The sequence below is a fragment of the Myxocyprinus asiaticus genome, chromosome 47 (genome assembly GCF_019703515.2).
Source record: "Myxocyprinus asiaticus isolate MX2 ecotype Aquarium Trade chromosome 47, UBuf_Myxa_2, whole genome shotgun sequence".
Lineage (NCBI taxonomy): Eukaryota > Metazoa > Chordata > Actinopteri > Cypriniformes > Catostomidae > Myxocyprinus > Myxocyprinus asiaticus.
In genome coordinates, this window is record NC_059390.1 from 30,625,603 (window position 1) to 30,646,897 (window position 21,295).

The following is a 21,295-nucleotide window of genomic DNA, read 5'->3' on the forward strand; positions in this document are numbered from 1 at the left end:
AATCATTAACGAAACTATACCATTAGTTTGTGCTACGTTTGTGCTGATTTGTGCAGCAAAAATGAACTGTTTGAGATATTTGACATGATTTTTTTTTTTTGTTTGTTTGTTTTTTTTTTTGGCTTTGTGAGGTCAATTTCCACCCCATTTGGTCCAAACTGCTCTAAACCGGTGTTGTTCGTTTGTGCTCGGTTTGTGCCATTAAAAGAAACACTGTAATTATTTCCCTTAGATACAGCAAGCAACTTTTCGGGAGCAGTAATGGCACTCTCCACGCCATGTCGTCCAAATCGCTCCAAACCAGCGCTGTCCGTTTGTGCTCGATTTGTGACAGTTTGTGCCATTAAAATTAAACTTGGATCTAATTTCCTACCTTAGAAATAACAGTTTGGATGCAGGGCAGTGACGTCACTCTCCACCAAATGTGGTCCAAATCGCTCCAAAATGGTGCTGTTCGTTTGTTCGATTTGTGCCGTTAAAAGAAACATTGTATTTATTTCCCTGAATTCCTTAGAAATAAGAACATGAATTCGGTAGCAGTGATGTCACTCTCCACCCCATGTGGTCCAAATCGCTCCATACTTGTGCCGTTCGTTTGTGCTCGATTTGTGCCGTTAAAAGAAACATCATAAAGTTTTCCTTTTTTTGTATTAACATGATAGCTTTTGGGAGCTGTGAAATCGTGCAGGCTAAACCCCATTTCAATCACTCACACCTGTCTCCATTGTTTGTGCTCGCATTGGGGCTGGTTTGTGCCATGTTTGATATCGTTGAAGCATTGGCAAAGACTTAATCTTTCACCCCATCAAACTCCAAATGCAGCAACAAAAATGGTCTGTTTATGCTGTAAACGTTTGTTTGTTTGTAGCCTATTGTGGATGGATGGGTTAAAATATACAGCACTGTACCTGCTCGTGGTTGTGTACTATGTAATTGGCTAGAATAAATGAGTGTAGAATATGCCCATGTGCCGTGTGGGGCATCTGAGACTGAAACTTCATTTTCCCAATAAAAAATTTATAAAATGCATGAATGAATACAATAATCACTTCAATCACACTTTGTGTTGCCTATTTTCAACGGTTAATGTATGTTTTTGCATTGTCACCCCATTAAACTTGAAATCTACAGAGTTCACCTTGAGCACTGTGTTGTTGGAAACAGGACCACCGGTCTGTGTTAAAAGGAGTGTTAAACTGTGCTTCAGTTTACAGAAAAAGATACTTAAATATGTGGGGTGATGGGTTAAACACCACATAGCATATTTCAAATATGAAATAATTTCTGTATTAAAGAAAATGTTGGCATAGACAGTCATTTTTGTATCAGTATTTGACATTACTTAACTGAATAATAATAATAAATTATCTTGCATTATTTCAATCCTGCATTTGGATATTCACTCATAGCACCCATTAGGAAAGACAAACCTCCCAAAATATTAAGTTCATATACCGTAACGGAGTTATTTCCAGAGACAGCTCAACTTGGAATATATGAACTGCTGCAGATATTAATTTCATTTGGAATTGTTTGAACAGTGGACCTTTATTGTTGGCCTTTTCTTTGGCAGAGGTACATACAATGGATATAAAAAGTCTACACTTTTTGTTAAAAATTAAACAAAGATAAATCATATCAGACTTTTTGCTTTTTAATGCAAAAATTACATCATACAGTGCATCCGGAAAGTATTCACAGCGCTTCAATTTTTCCACATTTTGTTGTTACAGCCTTATTCCAAAATGGATTAAATTCATTATTTTCCTCAAAATTCTTCAATCAGTACCCCATAATGACGTGAGAAGTTTGTTTGAAATCTTTGCAAATTTATAAAAAATAAAAAAACGAAGAAAAAAAAAAATCACATGTACATAAGTATTCACAGCCTTTGCTCAATACTTTGTTGAAGCACCTTTGGCACCAATTACAGCCTCAAGTCTTTGAGTATGATGCTACAAGCTTGGCACACCTATTTTTGGGCAGTTTCTCCCGTTCTTCTTTGCAGGACCTCTCAAGCTCCATCAGGTTGGATGGGGAGCATCGGTGCACAGCCATTTTCAGATCTCTCCAGAGATGTTCAATCAGGTTCAAGTCTGGGCTCTGGCTGGGCCACTCAAGGACATTCACAGAGTTGTCCCGTAGCCACTCCTTTGTTATCTTGGCTGTGTGCTTAAGGGCGTTGTCCTGTTGGAAGATGAACCTTTGCCCCAGTCTGAGGTCCAGAGCACTCTGGAGCAGGTTTTCATCAAGGATGTCTCTGTACATTGCTGCAGTCATCTTTCCCTCAATCCTGACTAGTCTTCCAGTTCCTGCCACTGAAAAACATCCCCACAGCATGATACTGCCACCACCATGCTTCACTGTAGGGATGGTATTGGCCAGGTGATGAGCGGTGCCTGGTTTCCTCCAGACATGATGCTTACTATTTGGGCCAAAGAGTTCAATCTTTGTTTCTCATGGTCTGAGAGTCCTTCAGGTGCCTTTTGGCAAACTCCAGGCGGGCTGTCATGTGCCTTATACTGAGAAGTGGCTTCCATCTGGCCACTCTACCATACAGGCCTGATTGGTGGAGTGCTGTAGAGATGGTTGTTCTTCTGGAAGGTTCTCCTCTCTCCACAGAGAAATGCTGGAGCTCTGTCAGAGTGACCATTGGGTTCTTGGTCACCTCCCTGACTAAGACCCTTCTCCCCCGATCGCTCAGTTTGGGCGGGCGGCCAGCTCTAGGAAGAGTCCTGGTGGTTCCAAACTTCTTCCATTTATGGATGATGGAGGCCACTGTGCTCATTTGGACCTTCAATGCTGCAGAAAGTTTTCTGTACCCTTCCCCAGATCTGTGCCTCGATACAATCCTGTCTCGGAGGTCTACAGACAATTCCTTGGACTTCATGGCTTGGTTTGTGCTCTGACATGCACTGTTAACTGTGGGACCTTATATAGACAGGTGTGTGCCTTTCCAAATCATGTCCAATCAACTGAATTTACCACAGGTGGACTCCAATTAAGTTGTAGAAACATCTCAAGGATGATCAGTGGAAACAGGATGCACCTGAGCTCAATTTTGAGTGTCATGGCAAAGGTTGTGAATACTTATGTAAATGTGATTTTTTTTTCCATTTTTTATTTTTAATAAATTTGCAAAGATTTCAAACAAACTTCTTTCACATTGTCATTATGGGGTATTGTTTGTAGAATTTTGAGGAAAATAATAAATTTAATCAATTTTGGAATAAGGCTGTAACATAACAAAATGTGGAAAAAGTGAAGTGCTGTGAATACTTTCCGGATGCACTGTATGCAATGCCACTGAAAACCAAAGTGACACATTTCAGAGAAAAAAAAGAAAAGAAAAAAACGTAGAATAAACTAACTGCATAAGTGTGCACATCCCTAAACTAATACTTAGTTGAAGCACCCTTTGATTTTATTACAGCACTCAGTCTGTTTGGATAAGAGTCTATTAGCTTGGCACATTTTGACTTGGGAATATTTTCCCACTCTTCTTTGCAAAAATGTTCCAGATCTGTCAATCTGCGAGGGCATCTCCTGTGTACAGCACTTTTCAGGTCCACTCACACGTTTTCCATAGGATTCAGGTCTGGGCTCTGGCTGGGCCATTCCAAAACATTAATCTTTTTTTGCTGAAGCCATTCTTTTGTTGACTTGGATGTGTCTTTTGGATCATTGTCATGCTGAAAAGTGAAAGATCTCAGCTTTCTAGCAGATGCCAGAAGGTTCTGTGCCAAAACTGACAGGTACTTGGAGCTATTCATGATTCCCTCCACCTTCACTAAAGCCCCAGTTCCAGCTGAAGAAAAGCAGCCACAAAGCATGATGCTGCCACCACCATGTTTCACCATGGGAATGGTGTTCTTTTGCTGATGTGCTGTGTTGTTTTTGCGCCAAACACACCTTTTACAATTTTTGGCAAAAAGTTCAATCTTGGTCTCATCAGTCCATAACACATTTTTCCACCTGGTTTTGGGAGACTTGATATAGGTTTTTTCAAAGTTTAGCTAGGCTTGGATGTTTTTTTTCATCACAAAAGGCTTGCGTCTTGTCACCCTGCTCCATTGCCCAGACAGATGAAGAATAAAGGAAATAGTTGTCACATGTAGGGAGCAACCAGTACTTGCCAGAAAGAGATGCAGCTCCTTTAATGTTGCTGTAGGCCTCTTGACAGCCTCCCTGACCAGTTTTCTCTTTATCTTCTCATCAATTTTGGAGGGACGTCCTGTTCTTGATAATGTCACTGTTGTGCCATACTTTCTCCACTTGCTAATGACTGTTTTTACTGTGTTCCATTGTATATCTAATGCCTTGGACATTTTTTTGTAGCCCTCACCTGAGGGATACCTTTCAACAATGAGATCCCATTGATGCTTTGTAAGCTCTTTGTGGCTCATGGCTCTTGTAGTATCATGCAACCAAGAGGATGTCAGAAAAATCTTATAAGAACAGCTGAGATTTATTTTGAGTTAATCAGAGTCACTTCAGGTGAAGACAGGTGTATACTATTTCACATGAGCTTGATGATTGGTTGATTCTGAACACAGCCACATACCCAATTATAAAAGGGTGTTGTCACGATTCACTGTTGTTTGCCTTGTGTTTTGCCCCTGCCATCTGTTTCCCCTGGGCTACACTTTCCATATTTCCCTGCCCTGATCACTTCCAGCTGTTCCATATTGTTCTCACCTGTGTTTCATTTACCTCGTTTATCCCTGTATATATATTGCCCTGATGTCTATGTATCCTTTGTCAGTTGTTATATGTATATGTGTTTTGACCTCCTGTTTATTGACCAGTTCCAGTCATTGATGTTTCCTTTGTTCCTGTGTTTTCCCCTCATGGATGTTTTCTTTGTTCCTGTGTTTACCCCGTTATTCTGTACTTTTTTTATTTGATTAAATATTGTTTCGCCGCACCTAGATCCAGCTCCCATGACTTCTTTCCTAATGTTACAGAACAACTGACCGAACCAAAATGGATCTAGCGGCGTACTTTTTTCAGCTGAGCCGAGCGAACTTACCCATCAGCGAATACTCACATTTTTTAGCACCGTTGTAAGACACACTGGGTTTACTGATTCCCACCTGAAATCAATCTACCAGACTGGACTCCTAGCTCACAGGTGGAGGGATTTGCCAGAGACAGGAGACTACACTTGGGAGGAATATGTGAGTTGTGAGTAACATTGGAAACACTCACTTCAGAGGATCCTCCTCTCTCAATCCCGATCCCGGCTTCTGAGTCTTCCATGCCTGAGTCAACGTTGCCTACGCTGGCCATCCGGAGGAGGAGTAGGAGAAGGCTTCCGTTTCCAAGTCTCTTCCCGTGCACATGACCATGGAGGTAGTTTCCAACTCTCTGCCCATGTCCACGACCACAGAGGTCGTTTCCAAGTCTCTTCCCATGCAAACAACCATGGAGGTTGGTCCCGAGTCTCTACCCATGTTCATGACCACAGAGGTCTTTCCAGAGTCTCTGCCAGTGTTCACAACCACAGAGGTCGTTCCCGAGTCCCAGCCTATGTTGATGACCACAGAGGTCGTCTCCGTGTCTCAGTCTATTTTCACAACCACAGAGGTCATCTCCGAGTCTCAACCCATGTTCACGACCATAGAGGTCTTCCCCGAGTCTCAGCCTATTTTTCACGACCACAGAGGTTGTTTCTGAGTCTCAGTCTATGTTTCTGACCACAGAGGTCGTCTCCGAGTCTCAGTCTATTTTCACGACCACAGAGGTCATCTCCGGGTCTCAACCCATGTTCATGACCACAGAGGTCTTCCCCGAGTCTCAGCCTATGTTCACTACCACAGAGGTCATCTCCGAGTCTCAACCCATGTTCATGACCACACAAGTTGTTTCCAAGTCTCAGTCCATGTTCCCAACCACAGAGGTCGTCTCCGAGTCTCAGCCTATGTTCACGACCACAGAGGTTGTTTCCGAGTCTCAGTCTATGTTCCCGACCACAGAGGTCATCTCCGAGTCTCAGTCTATGTTCCCGACCACAGAGGTCGTCTCCGAGTCTCAGCCTATGTTCATGACCACAGAAGTCGTTTCCAAGTCTCTGCCCATGTTCACGACCACAGAGGTCATTCCTGAGTCCCTGTCCATGCCTATGACCACAGAGGTCGTTCCCGAGTCTCTGCCAGTGTTCACGACCACAGAGGTCATTCCCGAGTCTCTGCCCATGCCCGCGACCACGGAGGTCATTTCCCAGTAATACAGGACTCTTATTCTAGAGCCTCCCACGGCTTTGCCCCTCAAGCCTCGCACGGCTCCGCCTGACATGGCTTCGCCCCTCAAGCCTCCCACAGCTCTACCTCCCACAGCTCCGCCTGCCACAGCTCTGCCCCTCGAGCCTCCCACAGCTCCGCCTGACATGGCTCCGACCCTCGAGCCTCCCATGGCTCTGCCTGTCATGGCTCCGCCCCTCGAGCCTTCCACGGCTCTGCCCCTTGGTCTTCTTGGTCTCCAGGTCGTCTGCCTGATCTGCTCTGGTCTCCTGGGTCTCCTGGCCGTCCGCCTAATCTGCTCTGGTCTTCTGGGTTTCCTGGCCGTCCACCTGATCTACTCTGGTCTCCTGGGTCTCCTAGTCATCCACTTGATCTGCTGTGGTCTCCTTTGTCTCATGGCCATCCGCCTGATCTGCTCTGGTTTTCTGGGCAAAACTGTTGCTTGCCTTGTGTTTTGTCCCTGCCATCTGTTTCCCCTGGACTACACTTCCCATAATTCCCTGCCCTGATCACTTCCAGCTGTTCCATATTGTTCTCACCTGTGTTTCCCTTAGTTTAAACTATTTACCTAGTTTATCCCTGTATACATATATATATATATATATATATATATATATATATATATATATATATATATATATATATATATATATATTTATTTATTGCCCTGATGTCTATGTATCCTTTGTCAGTTGTTATATGTATATGTGTTTTGACCTCCTGTTTATTGACCAGTTCGTTGATGTTTCCTTTGTTCCTGTGTTTTCCCCTCATGGATGTTTTCTTTGTTCTTGTGTTTACCCCGTTATTCCATACTTTGTTTATTTTATTAAATACTGTTTCGCCGCACCTAGATCCAGCTCCCGTGACTTCTTTCCTAACGTTACATTTGTGCACACTTATGCAGTTAAGTTATACGTTTTTTCTTCTTCTTCTTCTCTGAAATGTGTCACTTTGGTTTTCAGTGGCATTGCATAGGTTGTAATTTTTACATTAAAGGTGCAATAAGTCTGATATGATTTATTTATGATTTATGTTTAATTTTTTACATCACAAAAACCTGCTGTTTTAACAGGGGTGTGTAGACTTTTTACATCCACTGTAGATACATGTATTACTATTCATTCTTCATCTGAGTTTGATCCTCCATATTTTATTACTAGATCTCTCTCTCTCTGTGTGTCAGGAAATATCATATTTGGTGTGAAATTTAAACCAGGGATGCATACTAGTTTCCTTTCAGCTAAAGTCACCTTTTTTGAAGCCAATTTACCCAAATTGTTTGGTAAAATTCTCTAAATTGTCCTTATTAAAGTCACTGTAAATAATTATTAAAGCTTAAAAACTTAAACTAAAAAAAAAAGCTTTAAATGAGTTTGCATCCATGAATTTAAACTTGAATTAACTCCTGCCAACTGAAAGGCAGATGCAGGGGATGAGCAGCAAGATACATATGGAGAGATAAAACAATTTAGCATAGTTTATTGAATTTGTTTAATCTTTGTCAAAGCGCTATCTAACTATGCCTGACCAGAAACATATACAACCAATATTTTAATAAGAAGCAAAAGGGATTTATTACTGCTTCAGCAATAGCGTCTTGTGGTCTTTGAGACCTTGAAACTCAGTTATCTACAGCAATAGCAAAACATAGCAAGATAAAATTCAAATCAAATAATAAAAAATAAAAAAATAGTAAAAGTTAGTAAATAAAATTAATAATAAGAACATGTAAATAATTTAAAAAATATATATAGCCTACACAGCTAGTTCTATGGACACTGACTAAGTTTGTTTCTCATAAGCTTAAGGCATGACCTTCTGTAAAACTGCCTTGTATTGTACAAAGTATATTGTGAAAAGTGCTATACAAAAACAGATTACTTGACTTGATCTCCCATTCAGCATGGCTTATGAAACCTTTGGAAATAAATACTGTAAATAAATAAAGGCATCAATGGAGGTAACACAGATAAATATGAATGGAGATCCACATGGAGACATTAAAATACTGCTTTGTCCACTAAATCATAATTTTGAATCTTTAATTTCTCAATTTGTAATTCCTCAGTTTTCTATCTGATTAAAGCAGCCTGTATTCTAAGAATATTTGCCAGTGATGCCCTTTTTGCAGTGTCCGTGTCTCTGATAAAAAGCGTCAGGTAAAATGTAAATGTGTTTGTGTTTTCTCACCTGTCCATGGAGAGCTGCGCCACCAGCGTCACATCAGTGTTATCTGCCATCGGTTCATATTCATAGTGCAGGAAATACACATGTGTGCGGTGCACGGTGAAACACTCCCGCCAAAACTCATAACATGGGTCATCTTCATCTAACTCAGACAGGGTCTTCTGGAGCTGCAATAATATTGGGGACACATCCATGGTACATCAGGTTATTCAGGTTATTATAAGTGCAGCTGGTGAAAGAATCATTTCAGACCAATATTCAAGCTTCTATTAGAGATAGTTCAATCTTTAAAAATAAAAAGAATCAGGAGGTGACAGTCTATCTGCAGTTTCCTTCCAAAGTTACTGCACATATTTACTGTTGGGGCTTCTAAAAAAACTACTTACCAATTGAACATGGTTGATTTTTGGATACACAATGTATTATTGAATGTAACATGTTGCAGAATGAGAATGTAATAATAATAATAATAATAATAATAACGCTACACTTATAAAATTTTTACAATTTATAAAGAAAAAATTTGACATATTGCACAGTAGCCACTACACATACAGGTGCATCTCAATAAATTAGAATGTCGTGGAAAAGTTCATTTATTTCAGTAATTCAACTCAAATTGTGAAACTCGTGTATTAAATAAATTCAGTGCACACAGACTGAAGTAGTTTAAGTCTTTGGTTCTTTTAATTGTGATGATTTTGGCTCACATTTAACAAAAACCCACCAATTCACTATCTCAAAAAATTAGAATATGGTGACATGCCAATCAGCTAATCAACTCAAAACACCTGCAAAGGTTTCCTGAGCCTTCAAAATGGTCTCTCAGTTTGGTTCACTAGGCTACACAATCATGGGGAAGACTGCTGATCTGACAGTTGTCCAGAAGACAATCATTGACACCCTTCACAAGGAGGGTAAGCCACAAACATTCATTGCCAAAGAAGCTGGCTGTTCACAGAGTGCTGTATCCAAGCATGTAAACAGAAAGTTGAGTGGAAGGAAAAAGTGTGGAAGAAAAAGATGCACAACCAACCAAGAGAACCGCAGCCTTATGATTGTCAAGCAAAATCGATTCAAGAATTTGGGTGAACTTCACAAGGAATGGACTGAGGCTGGGGTCAAGGCATCAAGAGCCACCACACACAGACATGTCAAGGAATTTGGCTACAGTTGTCGTATTCCTTTTGTTAAGCCACTCCTGAACCACAGACAACGTCAGAGGCGTCTTACCTGGGCTAAGGAGAAGAAGAACTGGACTGTTGCCCAGTGTTCCAAAGTCCTCTTTTCAGATGAGAGCAAGTTTTGTATTTCATTTGGAAATCAAGGTCCTAGAGTCTGGAGGAAGGGTGGAGAAGCTCATAGCCCAAGTTGCTTGAAGTCCAGTGTTAAGTTTCCACAATCTGTGATGATTTGGGGTGCAATGTCATCTGCTGGTGTTGGTCCATTGTGTTTTTTGAAAACCAAAGTCACTGCACCCGTTTACCAAGAAATTTTGGAGCACTTCATGCTTCCTTCTGCTGACCAGCTTTTTAAAGATGCTGATTTCATTTTCCAGCAGGATTTGGCACCTGCCCACACTGCCAAAAGCACCAAAAGTTGGTTAAATGACCATGGTGTTGGTGTGCTTGACTGGCCAGCAAACTCACCAGACCTGAACCCCATAGAGAATCTATGGGGTATTGTCAAGAGGAAAATGAGAAACAAGAGACCAAAAAATGCAGATGAGCTGAAGGCCACTGTCAAAGAAACCTGGGCTTCCATACCACCTCGGCAGTGCCACAAACTGATCACCTCCATGCCACGCCGAATTGAGGCAGTAATTAAAGCAAAAGGAGCCCCTACCAAGTATTGAGTACATATACAGTAAATGAACATACTTTCCAGAAGGCCAACAATTCACTAAAAATGTTTTTTTTATTGGTGTTATGATGTATTCTAATTTTTTGAGATAGTGAATTGGTGGGTTTTTGTTAAATGTGAGCCAAAATCATCACAATTAAAAGAACCAAAGGCTTAAACTACTTCAGTCTGTGTGCATTGAATTTATTTAATACACGAGTTTCACAATTTGAGTTGAATTACTGAAATAAATGAACTTTTCCACGACATTCTAATTTATTGAGATGCACCTGTATACTGTAAGTAAAATGTGGTTACGTACAGACTTTTCAAATTCCTCATAGAAAAGTGCAAAAGAACACCACTTGAAGTCAAACTTCCAAATTATAAAATGTGTGCAGAAATCTGCAACTCTGATTTTGCCAAGATTAAAGACAACACACAAATAATTCAAAAACTTTACAAACAAACACACACACACAGAACAGCCAACTTTTACACATGCCAAACTTTTCTAGACAACTGTCTAGAATTTAAACTTTAACCCATAAAAACCTTTAACGTCTTGCCTCAAGTAATGGATGTACACATTGTGCAGGCAATGCAGCATTGACAACATCCACTAGGACAGGGTATACACTGTGCTGCAGTACAAATTCTGCTGGACCGTTTTATACTGCTTATATCTGTGGTGTGATTTAAAAAATCCGACACCTAGCAGAAAACTATAATCTACTGTGCAAACTGTCATAGACAGGCTCTTTCAGTGTGCATTACTGTTTTGAGCCTATAGTTTTTAACTTAAGTGTTACATAATGTGAAGTATCTCTTTTGCACTGATGCCAGACTTTTCAAACATTTGTTATGAATAATCATATCTTTTGGTCTGCATCCATCAAGTTCCAAAAAAACATGAAAATTATCTAATGAGATGAAGCAACTATCAATTGTAATGCATTTGGTTTCCTGGATTATCCAAAACTAGACATTACTATGTTTTTTTCAAGGAATAGTTCACACAAAAATGAAAACGCACATGACTTTCTTTCTTTAAATGCGATGTTGGGCAAAATGTTAGGAACTGACAGTCCCAGTCACTATTCACTTCAATTGCATCTTTTTCTATACATTGAAAGTAAATGGTAACATCTCCTTGTATCTTCCACAGAAGAAAGAAATATATTATTTTGGGCATACTGCCCAACCCTAACATCAACAATAAAACAATGCTGTGTCAATGAACACATTTTGTTCCAGCAAAAGTTATTTATCTCGAGACTAGAGTTCAAGTAGATGTTATGTGAATCACTGACTGGGTTGAAACTCACGTTCTCCGAGTTGTGGTCTGTTTCACTGGGACATCCAAAGAGTTCTCTCCTCAACAGATTCCCATCATACTCCAGGAAAGTCAGGTAGAGGTTCCTGAAGAACTCCACATGCTTGTTCTTCATGTGAAGCTTCTTAGGAGAGTTTCAGTGAATTACCTACACAACATTTAAAAAATAAATCAGATGTTTCAAATACACTCCAAAAAAGTTGGGACAGTCGAGTGTTTACCAGTGTGTAACATCACAATTTCTTCTAAAAGCACTTAAGAGTTTGGGTACTGAAGAAACAAATTTGTTAAGTTAAGCAAGCAGAATTTTCCCACATTCGTCCATTATGCAGGTCTTCAGCTACGTAATTGTTCAAGGCCTTTGTTGCAATATTGTACACTTTATAATGCACCACACATTCTCAATTGGAGATAGGTCAGGACTGCAGGAAGGCAGGCTAACACCCTCACTCTCTGCTTATGCAGCCATGCACTTGTAATCTTGGCAGTGTGTGGTTTGAAGTTGTCCTGCTAGAAAATGCAGGGACATCCCTGGAAAAGACAGCATCTGGATGGCAGTATATTGCTCCAAAATTTTTACATATCTTTCTGCATTAATGGTACCCTCACAGATGTGTGAGTTGCCCATGCCATGGGCACAGACACACCCCATACCATGAGAGACACTGTTTTTGGACCTGACGCTGGTAACAGCTTGGATAGTCCTTTTCCTCTTTGACCTGAAGAACACGATGGCTGTTTTTCTGTTGACTAGTGGGACCAAAAAACACGATTCCACTGTTCTACTTTCCATCTCAGATGAGACCGAGCCCAGAGAAGTTGGCAGTGCTTCTGGACATTGTTGATGTATGGCTTCTGCTTTGCACAGTAAAGTTTTAACTTGCATTTGTGGATGCAGCGGCCAACGGTGTTGACTGACCAAGGTTTACCAAAGTATTCCTGAGCCCATGTTATGATACCCATAAAGACAGATGATGGTTTTTAAGATGGTGACATCTGAGGGATCGGAAGTGCAAAATACGGCAACAAAGGGCCGTAAAATTGCACAGCTGAAGACCAGCATAATGGATGAATGGGAGAAAATTCTGCTTGCCAAACTTAACAAATGTTATTAGAAGAAATGGTGATGTTACACAGTGTTAAACACTTGATTGTCCCAACTTTTTTGGAGCATGTTGCAATCATCTCATCTGAAATGAGTGTATATTACAAAATAAATAAATAAATAAATCCACAAGGTAAAACACTGCATGTGTTGTTGCAGTGCTTTCAATATTGCACAGGGTGATTTGAATTGACAAACCACTCCTAAATGTGAATCCATTTATTTTTGTGTAGTAAAATAAGTAAAATGTTTATAAAAACATTCTCTGCATTGAGAGAACAAGATGAGCTCTGAGATTGTTAAGCAATGATATATGCCTCTGAAGAAGCCACAAGCCAATGATTTCAACTTAAAAATCAAGTTTAGAGTAAGTGTTATTTTATTCCCTTTATATTTAGTGTGATTAAAACATTGAAATATTGTGATTTTTTACACGTTCGTTTCTCAACAGCTACAGCCTTGTCGTAAGCAAAGACCGCGATATACTGTGTGCTTTTATGGGCTGGTTATAAATGTTGTTATTTAGATAATCAGTGTGTTGAGATCGCAGCACGGTGGAAGGGGTGTGTGTTTGGGTTTGTGAGTCGACTGCAAACTCGCATGCAGATCTGCCTCCACTCCGGTTGCAGTGCCCACTTTTCACAGCCTAGGGATAAAATCAAATCCCCGCCCTACACTTTTTTTTTGTTTGTTCGATAAGCAATTTCACTCAGAAATCTGTCACAATATGGAAGTAAATTTGATCGCAACTTCTATTTCATGCAGACTTTAAGTCATTTTTCCTATAAATTCTCCTCCCTGCCCAGTAGGTGGAGATAGGCACAAAGAATGCAAATCGCCAAAAACAAAAGAAGAAATATAGCTGCAAGCAGCAATTACTGAGGCCAAGCTAATATAAATCAAGTAATATGTGGCAGTAAGCACAATGTGAGGACTCAAGCTGACACTAGTCTCAGTGGGACTTAAACAACTTTGTGTACTTACAGTGTCAGGTCAATGCTTTATACACTGTACCACTCAAATAGCTCAACATTGCCAAAAGAGACAAACAAATGTCCTGGGGATCCACAGCACTGCACATTTTGGATGGATCCCTTTTTTAACACATCTGATTCAAATCATCAGCTTGTTAGCAGAGAGATCCATGAACCGAACGCATCACATAGGTTACACATACACAATGTGCAGTGCTGTGGGACCTCAGAACCAGAAATGAGAATCACTGACAGGGTTTCCGCAGGTCTTAAAAAGTCTTAATTTTCCCTTCCGCAAATTAAGGCCTTAAAAATGTTTTAAATCGGAGCAACAAGTCTTTAATTCATAAGGTCATGGCATTAAATGTTGCATGAGGGAGTGTTTGCTCTTTGCGTTTAACTAGGGTGACCAGACATACCGGTTTACATGGGAAAGTCTAGTTCCCTATCTGTCACTCACTCGACGTTGTGTCGTTGTAGTGACACTAGGGGTCACTCTTGGGAGCCCGAGACACCTCTGGTCTTTGATAAAAGGCCAATGAAAATTGGCAAGTGGTATTTGCATGCCACTCCCCCAGACATACGGGTATAAAAGGAGCTGGTATGCAACAACTCATTCAGATTTTCTCTTCGGAGCCGAACGGTCATGCTCACTGAGCTGAATATTACTGCTGAATACTCTGCTGGATCTGACGGCGCATTTCAGCAGCTTCTCCCCCCTCTGCACTGGTGCACTGCAGAGAATGCCCCTGGGCACTTCGGCAGAAATAAAAGAGTATATTTCTCTAAAAGAGCGGCACACACGGAAGGTCTTTTTAAAGACGCGTCTTTATAAAGATGCTTTTCCAATTGTGTGTTATTCCTGGTTGCGCTCATTATCTCTCGCCTTCTGACGGTCACGATCACTGTCTTTCATGTCTGGGCACTGCTCACGCGGAGACAGCATTTGTGGATGGTCATGTTCTCATTGCGAGAATATGTCCATGGCAACGTTGCGGTCGCGGCTCGCCTTCGTAAGAAAGCAAGCCACCCCAGAGGCTCCCCGCCTCGGTCCTTTTACCCACAGGTATGAGGCCAGCGCGGCTAGCACTGGGGGCAATTTGGGGACCCCAATGGGATCACCTCCGCCGGGTATCCCCCCGCGGACCTCCCATTCCCCAGCATGCTCGTCTGCCCTGATCGGGCTTCTGGATGAGTCTGCCGGCTCATCTCGCAGTGAGTTCGACCTCTTATTCGGAGCCCGCGAAAGTGATGAGCTCTCGAGCGCAGCATCGGAGAGCGGGCTCGTTCAGTTGGAAGCCTCAGCTGGGCTCCTCCCTTCAGGGGCGATTGCCCAGTCACAGGCTGATGCGGAGATGACGACATGCTTTCCCGGGCAGCCGCGAGCGTCGGCTAGAGTGGAACTCACTGCCCTTCCCTGAACCCTCGCGGCTCAGTGATTGGTTCCTGGGCTCGTGGCAGTGCTCAAAGCCTCGCCCCGCCCTGCACGCCATGGCTCTCCTGCAAGTCCGCCAAGGCGCTAAAGGAACTGCGCGAGGGTAGTTCCGCCCCGGGATTGATGCAGGAACTGCGCTCGGTGACCAACCTCGCTCTCCGAGCGATGAAGGTCACGGTGCGGTCTCTCGGGCGGACGATGTCCACACTAGTGGTCCAGGAGCGCCACCTTTGGCTCAACCTGTTCGAGATGGGCGAGGCCGACAAGACACGATTCGTTGCTGCCCCCATTTCCCAGACGGGCCTATTCGGCGACACCGTCAAGGACTTTGCCCAGCAGTTTTCGATGGTGGAGCAGTAGATGGATGTTAGCCGGCATATCCTGCCCGGCGTGGCTCAAGATCCCACACCCCATCTACTCATCGCCAAGGGCGCCCCCCTGCGGTGACTGCACTGGCTCCGCTGCAGCCCACACCTTTGGCCCGGCCCCGGCGTGGAGCCCACCGCAGGGAGCAGACGCCACCCGTCTCGCGGCCGCCCAGAACCCGTGAAAGGCTTCAAAGCACCCTTGAGACGGGCAACCCAGGGACAATGAAACCTGCTGCTCTGGAGCTGGTAAGCAGATCTCTCCATCTTTTTGTTACCTTTTGCATTTAATTGCCCTGCATGCCCAAGTGGCTGCAGTACTCAAGAGCTCAGCAAGAGCGGTTTCCTTGTTCCCTGGGTCACGTATCTGGTGTGCACGGCCATCATCACGACCACTGTCCACCACTATTTGGCAGGTTTGGCGCTCCAACGTTGGTCTCCCTCCCCTGAGCGCCCAGCTGTGGCACAAATCCGCCCCCGATGTGACAGTCTCCACGGGTCACGAGGACAGGCCTCTTCCTCCCCCATCCCAGGCTGTTCCGGGGGTGGTCACAAGGAGCCAGGTGAGTTCTTCAATGTCCTTAGACTCAGCACAGCCATGACGTGGTGTGGCACCTCAAGCTCCACCCCACCACGAGGCCCCACCTGCCGGTACGTCCGATGACGTTGTCCCTTTGGTCCCCCTTGCGCGGAACTTGGATGCATGCCTTGCGCTTTCCAATCCGTCGCGAGGGCTGGTCAGGACCGTCCGACTCGGCTGCGCAATTCACTTCGCCGGTCGTCCACCCAGGTTCAGCAGTGTCCACTTCACCTTGGTGAAGGACGAAAATGCTGCTACCTTGTGTGGAGATTGCTACCCTCCTACAGAAGGGCACGATAGAACCTGTCCCTCCAGCCGAGATCAAGGGGTTTTTCAACCCCTATTTCATCGTACCGAAAAAAGGCAGTGGGTTGCGGCCAATCTTGGACCTGTGAGTTCTGAACTAGGCTTTACACAGACTCCCGTTCAAGATGCTGATGCAAAAACGCATTCTGGCGAGCGTCTGGCATCAAGATTGGTTCGCGGCGGTAGACCTGAAGGATGCATACTTCCACGTCTCGATCCTTCCTCGACACCCTTCCTGCGGTTTGCGTCCGAGAGTTAGGCGTATCAGTACAAAGTCCTCCCTTTCGGCCTGTCTCTGTCTCCTCACGTCTTTACGAAGGTCCCATTAAGGGAGGTGGGCATTCGCGTTCTCAACTATCTCGACGACTGGCTTATCCTAACTCATTCTCGAGACATGTTGTGCGCACACAGGGACCTGGTGCTCTCACACCTCAGCCGACTAGGGCTTCGGGTCAACTAGGAAAAGAGCAAGCTCTTCCTGGTTCAGAGCATTTCTTTTCTCGGTTTGGAGTTGGACTCAGTCTCCTTGATGGTGCACCTTACGAACGAGCGTGCCCAGTCGGTGCTGGCCTGTTTGAAGGTGTTCAAACAGAAAACAGCGGTTCCACTGAAACTTTTTCAGAGGCTCCTGGGGCATATGGCATCCTCGGCGGTGGCCACCCCGCTCGGGTTGATGCATATGAGGCCACTTCAGATGGGCATGGCACCACGGGACACGTTGCGTGGTCATCACGCCGGTCTGTCACTGTCTTTTCAACCCTTAGACCGACCTCTCGTTTCTATGGGCAGGTGTTCCTCTAGAACTGGTCTCCAGGTGCGTCGTGGTCATGACAGACGCCTCCAAAATGGGCTGGGGTGCTATTTGCAATGGGCACGCGGCCACCAGCCTCTGGACGGGTCCGCGACTGCATTGGCACATCAACTGCCTCAAGTTGTTGGCAATTCTGCTCGCCCTGCGGAGGTTTCGGCCATTGATCCAGGGCAAGTACGTGTTAGTTCAGACAGACAACACGACAATGGTAGCATATGTCAACCACCAAGGCGGTCTGCGCTCTCATTGTATGTCACAACTCGCCCGCCGTCTCCTCCTCTGGAGTCAGCAGCATTTCAAGTTGCTGCAAGCCACTCACATCCTGGGCAACCTCAACACTACAGCGGACACGCTGTCATGACAGGTTACCCTCAGGGGACAGTGGAGACTCCACCCTCAGGTGGTCCAGCTGATTTGGAGTCGATTCGACAGGTACAGGTGCACCTGTTCGCCTCCCAAGAATCCTCCCCACTGCCCGCTCTGGTATGCCCTGGCCGAAGCCCCCCTTGGCATAGACACTGGCACACAGCTGGCCCCCGGCATGCGCAAATATGCGTTTCCCCAGTGAGCCTGCTTGCACAGACCCTGTGCAAGGTCAGGGAGGACGAGGAGCAGGTCGTCCTTGTAGCACCCTACTGGCCCACCCAGACATGGTGCTCAGACCTCACGCTCCTCACGACAGCTCCCCCCTGGCGAATTCCCCTGAGGAAGGACCTTCTTTCTCAGGGACGGGGCACCATCTGGCACCCGCGCCCACACCTCTGGAATCACACCTCTGCCCCAGTCTCCATGTTTGTAGTAACTCCTCCCCCATTGGGCAGGATCTACCTTGAAGACCATGTGACATATTTTTCCACTTAAATATCCCCCTCGCTCTTTGGGCGAGGTGTGGTCTCTGCGGTGTCTTCCCCTTGGGAGGGACACCCCCCGACTAGACCTGGTGGCCCAGTCGGATAATCCCCCTTCTTTTTTAGGGAGTGGAAAAAAAGAAGGGGAAAAGAGGCCATGACTGGGTTAAGCCTGTCTTTATCTTTTGGGTAGTCGACTTGTCCCCAAAAAGGGCCATTCGACACTCATAAATATGTTGGGGGAGGTTACGTGTCGACCTGGTGTGCTGGCTATGAGGCACACAGTAGTCTGCCCACCACACACCGCCAGTTCACGTAACACAGTTCAGCCAATTGTGGCATTTCGTATAGGGACCCCTAGTGTCACTACATCGACACAACGTCGAGTGAGTGACAGATAGGGAACGTCATGGTTACTTGTGTAACCTCCGTTCCCTGATGGAGGGAACGAGACATTGTGTCCCTCCTCCCACAACGCTGAACTACCCGCAGAAATGGCCGGACATTATATCGGCTCCTCCGCATAAAACCTGAATGAGTGGTTGCATACCAGCTCCTTTTATACCCGTATGTCCGGGGGAGTGGCATGCAAATACCACTCGCCAATTTTCATTGGCCTTTTATGAAAGACCAGAGGTGTCTCGGGCTCCCAAGAGTGACCCCTAGTGTCACTACATCGACACAACGTCTCGTTCCCTCCATCAGGGAACGGAGGTTACACAAGTAAGTTTTTAAAGAGGTGTATCCTGGTGTCTTGACAATTCTCTAAAAAATGTAATTTTGTTCCAGTTTCAGCTGGCAGGCTCACTGATTCTTTTCTTCATAAATTACATTTCCTAATTTTCCTTCTCGCTATTGTCTCTGGTATTATTTGCAGAGAACAGAAGCAATTTTGTTGCGTTGCACGTTGATTTGATGAAACTTTAATTTTAGTCTTCAGCAAATCCGCTGAAATGTTTCTGATTACCATGGCAATGACGTCATGCGCTTGGTGCCCGTGCTCTGTCATCCTGTCAGTCAGCACAAGTAGAAATGCACTAATAAAAACACATTTTCAACAACGTGAACGTTTCAACAAGCAGATCCATTTCTTCGTGCAACATATGAATGTGTAAGCGATTGGTGTTCTGTCACTTTTCATGTTAATTTTCCCACGATCACAGAGGTAAATCAGACAATGTCACATTCAGACAGCTACACTGCACTTTTACTTAGTACAAGCACTGAAATGTTGAGATGTGGGGACTGTATTTTGAAGTTTAGGTTCTAATGTTGTGTATTTTGTGTTAAAATGTGCACCTGACATGACAAGTCATTTCATAATTACACATGCGATATGGCATCATATGGATAGAATAGACTACATGGAATTTCTACATTAAACAAACCTCAAATGTGGTTAAATCGTGAAAAAATAAATCTAAAATAAAATATACATTTTCTCAAACTGTATAGTCTATAGAAGTTTGCATACCCCTTTTGTTTTTTTAAGTTTTCATACCCCTTTCAGAATGTATACATATATATAAGATAAAAGATTATATGTAGTACTGCCCTTCAAAAGCTACATAACACTAAATTTACTCTAATTTACACAAATCATCCTGTTTAAAATTTGCATCCCCTTGGTTCTTATGTTCCCCTTGGTTCTTGAGCATCAATGAATGTTTGCACCTTTTGTAATAGTTGTGTATGAGTCCATCAATTGCCCAAGTGTGAAAAGCTGGATCTCAACATCATATAACTACTGTTGGGAAGAACTCAAATGTGCAGAAGATGCTGGGAACCCAAATAATTGTACAGTAGTTGGGGGATTTTTCTTAAGAAAAGTGGGAAGCTTCACTGCTTAGGACAAAGCAGAGACTCATGAATAAGTATTACACAAACAGTCACTGATAACCAAGAAAGCAATGGAATGTAAACTTTTGAACAGGTTCATTTGTGTAGATAATATTTTGTCTTGTGGAATATACTGTACAGTATGTGAGTATCTGTTATGTCAAATAGCTTCTTCAGGGCAGTACAAAACAAAAACAAAATTATATTTTTGTTATTTATTTGTTTATTTTTTTACGATAATGCATCCCCCACCTCCCACACAAATCAGTGTCCCGGAGACTTAAAAAAATCTGGTCACCCTACGTTTAAGTCAATTTAAAGTGAAGAGTATGCCTAATTTCTGTGCCACACGGCTTAGATTAGATCACTAAAGACGCATTGAACAGTAGGCCTATACAGTAGGTGGTGGTATGTGCTGTTCCATTTGTCAGTAAGTGGCACAGCAGTGTCATAGAGGAATACGTTTATACAACGGGTCTGATTAGAAGGTAAATGTTATTTCCACATTCTGGTGGTTGGGAGCAGAGGTATTCAAGCCTTAAGATACTTTTAGTAAAATAAGTTAAAAAGTCATGGAGATCTATTGAAAGTTGCATTTTTAAACATTGAAATGTTGCTATAAATATAATTCTTCAAGTGCTTAATTCTTTTCGATCTGATACCAATAATTTAAAGTCCAATTTTGTATACTGATACTTCTATTAAATTTTTTTTTTTTTTTTTTTCTTTTGTGATTTCTTGGGATAAAAAGACAGTCATACACATCTTGGATGCCATGAGGGTAAGTAAATGAAGAAATAATTTTCCTTTTTGGGTGAACTATCCCATTAAAGCCACATGGATTAGCGTCCCGCATCCCGTAGACACAATAGAGCACAACAGTGCACGCCCACTTTTTCAGCCGCCTGCGTTCCAGAAGTATTTTCCCATTCATTTCTACCATAAACCTTTCATAAAATCCTTCATAAAAGAGTTCTAAGCTATGAACAAAACCAACTACAGTGGATATAAAAAGTCTACACACCCCTGTTAAAAGAGCAGGTTTTTGTGATGTAAAAAATGAAACAAAGATAAATCATATCAGATTTTTTACACCTTCAATTTAAAAAATACAACCTATGCAATGTCACTGAAAACTAAAGTGCCACATTTCAGAGAAAAAAAAAATTCAAATAAAAAACTTAGAATAATTTAACTGCATAAGTTTGCACACCCTTTTATAATTGGGTATATGGCTGTGTTCAGAATCAACCAATCATCAAGTTCATGTGAAATAGTACACACCTGTCTTCAACTGAAGTGACTCTGATTAACTCCAAATAAATCTCAGCTGTTCTTGTAGGATTTTTCTGATATCTTCTTGGTTGCATGCTACTACAAGAGCCATGGGCCACAAAGAGCTTACAAAGCATCAATGGTATC

The 21,295-nt window shown here is 43.2% G+C and overlaps 1 pseudogene; it reads right to left on the reverse strand.

The window, feature by feature from the left end:
* Positions 1 to 21,295, reverse strand: part of LOC127436852 (xylosyl- and glucuronyltransferase LARGE1-like) — an 81,385-nt pseudogene that overhangs the window by 42,497 nt on the left and 17,593 nt on the right.